Below are 9,953 nucleotides of genomic sequence, written 5' to 3'. Positions count from 1 at the left end.
CATATTATTTCAGTAATTTGTTTTCATCAGAGGAAACCCTGGTTAAAAGACAACATTTGTCTTTTCACTCTTACCTTCTAAAAGCACGAATCAAGACACGCCATGCTCAATCCATTAAAGATGAGGAAATGGAATGATAGGCTAACTTTACTCTGAGATGAAGCCTAGTAGTATCTTACCTTCTACTACCTTCTGCTACAACAGAGAAGGGGTTAGAGAAGGGGCTGAATGATTCCTTACTGAATGAAGTAATGTCCAGTGAGAAGCAATGATCCTAGTGTTGACATCTTACAGTCACAGTACTAAGCTATTTTCAGTCTGGGCATTATCCCTATATGTCCTCCATACTTTACTAACTCCTCCATGTTGAGTGGGAGCTAAGACAACCTAGCTATGTGTGTCTAGCAAGGTATACTATTAAAGAAGGGCTCTTCTAGCTAAAAATCCCAGAGTAGGCTTCCTGGGGACATAAATAACAACAAAAGGAAAAAACCCATAAGATTCATGCTTCATTAGGGACTACTACAGTTATGCGAGGGCCAAACAGTTATGCTCTCTTGTAGTGGATTGCCAGTAACCCCAAATCACAGACTAGCATAAGAATGAAAATATATACCATGAATTACAACTAACACAAGAACTGGACTGTGTCAGGGAGTCAGGAAGTCTTTCTAGAGTCATACTCAGCTGAAATCTGAAGACACGAGGAAATGTTAACTGGAGGAGGAACGAAAAAAGTACACTCTCAATGAGGGGGTTGCAACGGACAATACCTTCTAGGAAAGAGAGCAGTCAAATGGAGGAAGATTAGAGGGAGAGAGTCAGGAGGAGATGCTGAAGCCAGCTTTGAGCTTTGAAGTGATCTTAGCTATGGCGGCACAAAAGCCTGCAGAGGAACATCGAAGGAGCGGCCATCCAGGGTTAGATAACAGGAGCTCTCGGTGGCAGGGATGGACAGCTAGAAGAACAAATTGATAGTAACCTGATGTTTTGATGCGAATGCTAGATTAGACTGATTATAACTTTTTATAGTAATTTAGCAGAATCTAAATTTTGAGGATTTCTTTTGGCAGTGAAATAAGAATATTGGTTATAGAAAGTATTCATGAGCATGAATAAATTAAAGGCTTTGCAGTGAAGGTGGAAGGAGCCCTGAAGACAATCTGTCGTTCTCTAAGAGATATATGTATAAACACTCCATTCTTTAGAAAACCAAATAGAGACTGGCATCGTATGCCTGAAAACAAGTGCGTGTGCATGCATGTGTGTACGTGTGTGCGTGAGCGTTTGTGTGTGTGCATGTGTGTGCATGTGTGCATGTGTGCGCGAGGGTTTGTGTGTGTGCGTGTGCATGCATGTGTGTATGTGTGTACGTGTGTGCGCGAGCGTTTGTGTGTGTGCATGCATGTGTGTACGTGTGTGTACATGAACGTTTGTGTGTGTGTGCATGTGTGTACGTGTGTATGTGTATGTGTATGCGAGCGTTTGTGTGTGTTCATGTGTGTGTGTGCACGAGCGTTTGTGTGTGTGCATGTGTGTACGTGTGAATGTGCGAGTGTTTGTGTGTGTGCATGTGCATGCTTGTGTGTATGTGTGAATGTGTGAGCGTTTGTGTGTGTGCATGTGCATGTATGTGTGTACGTGTGTGTGCGTGAGCGTTTGTGTGTGTGCATGTGTGTGTGCATGTGCGTGCATGTGTGTACGTGTGTGTTCGTGAGCGTTTGTGTATGCGTGTGCATGTGTGTGTGTGCGCGAGCGTTTGTGTGTGTGTGTGCATGTGTGTGTATGCGCGCGTGTGTGTATGTGTGTGTGTGCCTATGTGTGTGCATGTGTGTACGTGTGTGTTCACGAGCGTTTGTGTGTGTGTGCATGTGTGTATGCACGCGTGTGTGTATGTGTGTGTGTGCCTGTGTGTGTGTGCATGTGTGTATGTGTGTGTGCATGAGTGTTTGTGTGTGTGCATGTGCGTGCATGTGTGTATGTGTGTATGTGTGTATGCATGAGCGTTTGTGTGTGTGCACGTGCGTTCATGTGTGTACGTGTGTGTGCGTGAGCGTTTGTGTGCATGGGTGCGTGTGTGTGCATATGTGTGTGTGTGTCTGTGTGTGTGCATGTGTGTGCGCGAGCGTTTGTGTGTGTGTGCATGTGTGTGTATGCGCGCGAGCATTTGTGTGTGTGCACATGTGCGTGCATGTGTGTATGTGTGTGTGCGCGAGTGTTTGTGTGTGTGTGCATGTGTGTGTGTGCGAGCATTTGTGTGTGTGCGTGCATGTGTGTGTGCACGCGCGCGCGCGCGCGTGTGTGTGTGTGTGTGTGCGTGTGTTTAGAAGGACATAATGGAGAGTGCTTACTGTTGGCCACATTGGAGATGTGAAGGATACAAAAATATCTGTATTAGTTTTAATGTTTTTAGACTACAAGAAATGAAAACTCAGAGTCAAAGATTAATACAATTATGGTAGTTTGAATAAGAATGGCCCCCATAGGCTCATAGGTTTGAATCATCGGAGAGTGTTGTTATTTGATAAGGAATGGCAGGTGTGGCCTTGCTGGAGTAGATGTAGCCTTGATAGAGATGTGTGTCACTGGGAATGCGCTATGAGGTTTCAAAATCCCAAGCTAGGCCCAGTGTCTCTCTCTTCCTGCTGCCTGTGGATCCAGATGTAGAATTCTTAGCTACTTCTCCAGCACCATGTCTGTCTGGGTGCGGCCATGCTTCCCATCAGGATGATAATGGACTAAACCTATGAAACTATAAGCCAGTCCTAATTAAATTCTTTCTTTTGTAAGAGTTGGTGTGGTAGTGGTGTCTCTTCACAGCAATTAACTTGCAAAATAGAAACTACAGATGGAAAGGTGTGTATATGCAGGTTCTCAGTGTGTTGCTGCTATTCACTGTGATATCAGTTAAAGAAAAGCTATTGCCACTGTCTCTGCCACTAGCCCCACAACTCTCTACCCCCTCCCCCAGCATGTCACACACACACACACACACACACACACACACACACACACTATAGGTGATTGAGCCCTGTGCTTCAGGAGCGCTATGCAAACACTCCAACATTGAGCTACATTTTCAGTCTTCTTTCTGTTGCATTTCATGTTACAGTCGGTGGATAAAAAGGTGACATAACTTCAAAATCAAGCTTCAGCAATGTGACTGAAGAAGTGAGTATGTCTTGCCCATACCTGCTGGAGGATTATTATGGCAAGCCTATTCTGGTGGGGAAGGCCTACAATTGTCCTGTCCAGTCTTTCTTTCTGGTTGGGACTACTGAAATCTGTTGTATTTATCTGAATGGCCACTGAGTTAACACATCAGAGTCATCTCCTCAAGTCAGAGTGTTTTCATTCATCCTCAGAGACCGAGAGGGAGCCGAGCAGTGAGCATGGCTGGGAAATCTTGTAAAGGAAGGATCTGACTCTAGAAGCCCTTAGAAGAGGGCTTCTCAAAATGTGGGTCTCAACCCTAGAGGAGTCAAGGACCCTTTCACAAGTGCCATATATCAGATATTTTGCATAGAGGTTATTTACATTATGATTCAAAACAGTAGTAAAATTACAGTTACAAAGTAGCAACGACAACAAAAAATTATGGTTGGGATCACCACAACATGAGGCACTCTCTTAAAGCATTAGGAAGGCTGAGAAGCCCGGCCTTAGACAGTGCTCACTCAGCCCTGAGGCTTGAGGGACCCTTTCCAGGGGAACGTGCAAATGTCTCTATCTGTATCTTGCTTTATAACGGGCTAAGTCGCACAGCCCTTTTCTAGATCTAGATAACATTGAGAGCCCCAGTCCCATTTGTTAACAAGAATACATGTACCAATTGTGTGTGCTGCTTTAGAGCCCTCACTGGGCAGGGATAAAGGAGAGTTCTGCACATGTGCTGGAACACACTCTTATTACCATGTCTGTGCTGGCATTTCACCAGGGCTCACAGCCGCCACAAGAAGCCTGGCTAGATACAGTATGCAGTTCTCGTTTAGAACCTTGGCTTTGTTCGCGATGACATAGTGCCAACCTTGTGTCAAGATTGGTATGCATCAGTTTTAGCAATCTTACCTCCTTTTGTAAGAGCTCATTAACTTCCTGGGGCCTAAAGATGGTCTTGAAACTCATTTCTAGATGATGAAAGAGGAAGAAATCTTCTAGGCACTTCTGGGAGGACTTCTGCTTTTCCCATAAAAGTGACACAGACGGCTCTTCCTGCCTGGACACGGACATGCTATCTTGGCTCTGGCAGCCCTCTGACTTTGTTCTAATGATAGAATGCAATACATTATTCAGGAAGTCTCCAGGGAGCATTGACTCTCCTGCCCCATCACTTTAAATACTGGTCCATAGTCTTCGCATCCTGCATAAAGACTGGGGTACTGATATATTCTATCACAAAAGAACTTTTTTCCCCAAAGATCCAGGAGGGTCTGGTCCCAAGAAGCCACAACCTTGACTCTTTTGACGTACTGGCTCTAATCCTAGACCAGCCCTGCCAAGTCCATTCCTGGACAAGGACACAGAATTAAAGTTTCCTTCGTCCTCTGAGAAAGTCTTGGGTTGGTCTGGCTCCCTACATCTAGGAAAAACAAGTTAATCATACATCATCAAGTCCTTACCTTGTGGCATTTTTCCCAGCGGGAGCCTCGACCATGGGCTTGATACAGGGAGGACTGAGTGAGAAGGAACACAGAGGAGCTTTTAGGAAAATGGCAATATTCTGAGACTTGATTGTAGTGGTCATCACACAGGTTTATATTTGTCAAAACTTATTGAAGGTGTGCATCCTGTTGTTTACATACTATACTCAAACCAAGTGTGGAAGTTCACACTTGTAATATCAACATTTGGGATTGAGGCAGGAAGATTACAAGTTTGAGCTTAGCTTGGGCTACATAGTGAGACCCCATCTTTTAGAACAAATAAACAGACTGGGTGTTCTGGCTGGTTTTGTGTGTCAACTTGACACAAGTTAGAGTCACCAAGAGGAAGGTGCCTTAGCTAAGGATGTGCCTCCATGAGATTCAGCTGTAAGGCATTTTCTTCATTAGTGATCAATCGGGGAGGACCCAGGCTTTGGTGAGTGGTGCCATCTCTGGGCTGGTGGTCTTGGGTTCTATAAGAAAGCCGGCTAAGCAAACCATGTAAAGCAAGCCAATAAGCAACACACCTATCCATGGCTTCTGCATCAGATCATGTCTCCAGGTTCCTGCTCTGTTTGAGTTCCTGTCCTGAATTCCTTTGGCAATGAACAGTAATGTGGAAGCATAAGCTGAACAAACCCTTTTCTTTACAACTTGTTTCTTGGTCATGTTTTTTCATTGAAGCAATTAAAACCCTAACTTATTAAGCATGTAGCTCAGTGATAGAACATTTGATGATTACATGTGTAAAGCCCTGGATGAGAGAGAGAAAGAGAGAAAGAGAGAGAGAGAGAGAGAGAGAGACAGAGAGACAGAGAGAGACAGAGACAGAGACAGGGAGAGAGACACAGAGAGACAGAGACAGAGACAAACAGAGAGATAGAGACACAAAGAGACAGACACGCAGAGACAGAGAAAGAGTCAGACAGAGACAAAGAGGCAGAGACATGAGTAGCCAGTGGTGGGGAGGAATGCCAAGGCTGAACATGAATGGTAATTCACACAGACATAAGAGGTCCATGTAAAACAAAACAGAGATTAAAGTGTTGCTTTCCAGACACAGCTGGGGCTGGAGAGATTGGCTCAATGGTTATAAGTGCTTGCTGCCCTTGCAGATAACCAGAATTCCAGTCCCAGCACCTACACTGTGCAGCTAACAACCACTGCTAACTCTAGTTCTAGGGGATCTGATACCCGTAATGGCCCGTAAACACACCTACCCATACGGGTGTGTCTTCGTGTTCTGTTGCTATGAACAGATGCCATGACCATGAAGCTCTTATAAAGGAAAACATTTAAATAGGGCTTGCTTAGAGTTTCAGAGGTTTAATCCATTATCATCATGATGGGAAGCATGGCAGTGTGCAGGCAGATATGATGCGGGAGAAGTAGCTGAGAGTTCCACCTCCAGATCCACTGGCAGCAGGAAGAGAGAGAGAGAGACTCTGGACTTGTCATGGGCTTTTGAAACTCCAAAGCCCAACCCCAGTGACATACTTCTGTCAACTAGGCCACACCTCCAAAGCCCTCTCAAGTAGTGGCACTCCCTGATGACCAGCATTCAAATCTATGAGCCTATGCGGGCCATTCTTACTCACACCATCATAGGGTGCACACACAGAGAGACATGGTAAACATTTCCTTCAAAACAGTTCTAAAGTTTCCAGAAATGAATGTTTAAGTATAAAGGCTCCTGGGTTTCTTCAAAATAGAAAAAAAAAATCTGCATAACTATCTGTTGAAACTTCCATCTAGGACATTTTTGGCGTGTAAATTGGTTCACTTCTTGATATATGAAGCTTTACCTCTTAAAAAAATATATAATTTCCCCCAATTGGGAACATGTACTGCTTTTCTAGAGGACCTAGGTTTGATTCCCAGCACCCACATGGAAGCTCACAACCATTTCTAATGTTCCCGAGCATCCAATTGTCCTTTTCTGGCATCCAAGGGCACCAGGCACACATGTGGTGTTCAGACTTACAGACAGGCAAAACATTCATAGACATAAAACACTTTTTTAAAATATTCAAAAGGACTGAAGGCCATGTGTTCACAGTAGCTTACTTCTGATATCAACTATCTAAAAGACCCAGAGCATACTGCAGGTGCACAGCACCTGTATAATTCTGTAACTAGGTATTTTTTTTTCCTGCTCTATTGGGAAACTTCTGGAGAAAAATGTGGGTTCCAGACTTTCACCCTTATACTATGATGTTAAAGTAATAGAATGGCCAATGACATGAAAAAATGAAATATCAACTATAGATTTTGGAAGGAAGAAGGCAATTTTAGTTTGTCAGTAGCTAGTGGTGGCGTCCACCTTTAACCCTAGCATATAAGAGGCAGAGGTAGGCAGACTTCTGAATTCAAGGCCAACCTGGTCTACAGAGTGAGTTCCAGGACAGCCAGGAATACACATGAAAAGCTCTGTCTCAAAAACAACAACAAAACAAACAAACAAAATAATTGAGTTGGGTCAATTGGTTAACCACCTCAAAAGATCAAGTTACATTTACATCTCAAAAAATTAAATTTTGACCTGAGAAAAACCAGGGAAGAATTCTTTTGTAATCTAAAGGTCAGTCTGGCCTACAGAGTAAATTCCAGGACAGCCATGGATGACTACACAGAAAAACCCTGTCTCAAAAAACAAAAAGCACAAAGTAACCTTTCTAAATGTGTATAAGAATTCTAAATATGATGAACTTTTACATAGCTATATAGATGTAAAACAAGATGGGTGGATTACTTATTCCATTATTATTGCTAAGAGTAAAATATTACAAGTGACTGACATTCTTAGTAGGGGCTTATCTTGCTATTAAAGTATCATTAAAGAATAAAGAATATCATTCTCTATTACATATAGACATATCTGACCACCAAGATATATCAAAGGAAGATGTTCTTAAACAAGTGCTTACAGGATCACATATTTCTTACATGACCTGCATATTAAATATATAATTTATATTCTACTTTTCCTATTTTACAAAGTACTAGTAACACTTTGCATGAATTTACAACATAACTAAAGCATATTTAGAAAGGCTGTCAGAATAAATTCTATGAATGGGATATATTTTGAGCATTTTCTAATGTGTTGAAACGACCACAATTTCTTTTTTTTTTTTTCCTTTCTTTTTTTGCTGTCTCAAAAAGCTTTATTTTTACTTGGTCCAAGACTTGAGAGAGGCTCCAGAGCGGCTACAAAGCTGCCTAGTGGCTTGAGAGGTTCATTCAGGTGGAGGTCCCGAGGCGGGCTGGTGCAGAGCAGAGGGGGGAGCCCGTTGGAAGGCACAGAGGCCTCCTAGTCGTGCGTGAGAGTGAGGCGCTCAAAGAGATACTCACCCAGAGATCCCTGGGGCACTCCGATCTGTGCTCTTTGTGGTCCTGTCACCCTACAGAGGTTGGTCAGGTGGTAGTCCATCTTCTTGATGAGCTTCACCTCCTTATCCAGGAAGTGGCTTTCCAAGAAGTCACAGAGATGAGGGTCTGTGCGGGCAGAGCCCAGGGCATGCAAATCCAAGAGGGCCTGGTTCAGGTTCTTCTCCAGGGCCAAGGCAGCTTCCATGGCCTCCTGGGTTTTACCCCATTCATCTTGAGATGGCTTCTGCACTTCTGGAAGAGTGCACGGCCCCCGCGATCGTTCTGCAACTTGAGACACCCTCAGGCTCCGCTCCGCATCCTCGCGCTTCCCGCGGAGGAATTCGCCAAAGAAGTGGCCTACGCCTTCTAGAGCCATCCTGATCAAAAAAGAAGCCCAGAGAGAGGTAGGTGTAGGAGGCCCGCAGGTGCAAGTTGACCAGGCAGTTCACAGCAGCTTCCACTTCAGTGGAATAATTCTGACGAATCTGAGAGATCATGACTAATCCGGAGTATGGGGCTGACCTCGAAGAGAAGAGACGGTGTAGACTGGTCCTAGGAGCAGAAGGCAGCGACGAGATGGTCCAGAAGGCTGCGACTGGAGAGACTAATAAGGCGGCTGGAAGCTAATAAAGTGGGAGTCCCCGGGTCTGTTCCGTCCAAACACTGTTGAAGCAAGACACAGATCCACGGGTCCTCCAAAGCTCTGCTCTCCACAATTTCTTTAGTAAACAGGCATTTTTACTTCTCCAAACCATATACCTTCTGATGTCTAGTTGCATTTTCATGACAGTGTTTTGCACATTAATTCTATTCTTTGGTTTCCACTTTGTACCACATTCCTCCTTAGAATTTCAGTGCACTGTCAGATTACCAAAATGATGTGCTAAGTTCTTTACAACCTTATGTTTATATAACTGATTCCTGCCATTGATGTTTATCCTTTATTTTTCCTAATTTTCCCTATTTTTTTTTTTTTTTTTTTTTTTTTGCTCAATATTGCTAAATTATTTGCTTCAAGCTGTTCCTAACCGTTCACCCTTACTGCAGGTACAACTTTTAACATTAGATCTGTATCTGTTAGTAAGATTGTGTTTCTTTTCTGTTTGTGAGACAGGATCTCATTATGTACATCGGCTGGCTTTGCATTGGTCCTAATCCTCCTGCCTCAGCTTTCAAATGCTCGGATTATAAGACTGAGCCACCATGCCTGGCTTGTTACTAGAATCCTGATTTTTTTCCCCTCTGAGTTTTTAATGATAATTCTTAACTTTTATATTCAGTCTTTCTGAATAATTTTATAGTATCTCTTATACAACATTGAGTTTTGATTCCTCTTTTTAAGTAGTAAATTCTCCTGATGTTGCTGTGTTATGTATAACACATGTTTGGTGTGCACGTGCTAGGATGCATAAGCAGAGGAGGCTATTTAGTCTTTTCTTTCATTCTCTTCTGGCTTTTCCCCTTGTGTCTGGGTCTCTTACTGAACCTGTAGCTCACCCATTCAGGCAGGTTGGCTAGCCAGGGACCTCTGGGGAATCTGCTTGTCTCTGTTCTCTAGTATTTGGGTTATAGGTATGCCTGGCTGCTAAGAGAGACCTGGAGATTCAAACTCAGGTCTTTATGCATGCACAACAAGTGCTCTTACTCACTTTGCTATCTCCCCTAAAATCATCTTTCCCTTACTTGTTGTTTACCTGAATTATATTAATATCTTACTTTTAGACTTAAGGTTTATTATCTCTTGTTAGACTCCCAGCTCTTGAACTGTTTGTTTTTTTGTTTTTTGTTTGTTTGTTTGTTTGTTTTTTTGGAAACATTTCTTACAAGAATTGGTATATTTGTTACTGTTATGTCTCACATTATTTACACTTCTTAAAACCTTTTATTGGTTCCTTGTGAAAATCACATCAAGCACTCCAATCTCAATCATCTCCCCCT

The 9,953-nt window shown here is 43.1% G+C and overlaps 1 pseudogene; it reads right to left on the bottom strand.

Moving 5' to 3' along the window:
• Positions 1-7,795: 7,795 nt before the first annotated feature.
• Positions 7,796-8,628, bottom strand: LOC116103822 (annotated as a pseudogene).
• Between the last annotated feature and the right edge of the window lie 1,325 nt (positions 8,629-9,953).

This window comes from Mastomys coucha, unplaced genomic scaffold (genome assembly GCF_008632895.1).
Source record: "Mastomys coucha isolate ucsf_1 unplaced genomic scaffold, UCSF_Mcou_1 pScaffold21, whole genome shotgun sequence".
NCBI lineage: Eukaryota > Metazoa > Chordata > Mammalia > Rodentia > Muridae > Mastomys > Mastomys coucha.
This window is presented reverse-complemented; position numbering and strand designations above follow the sequence as displayed.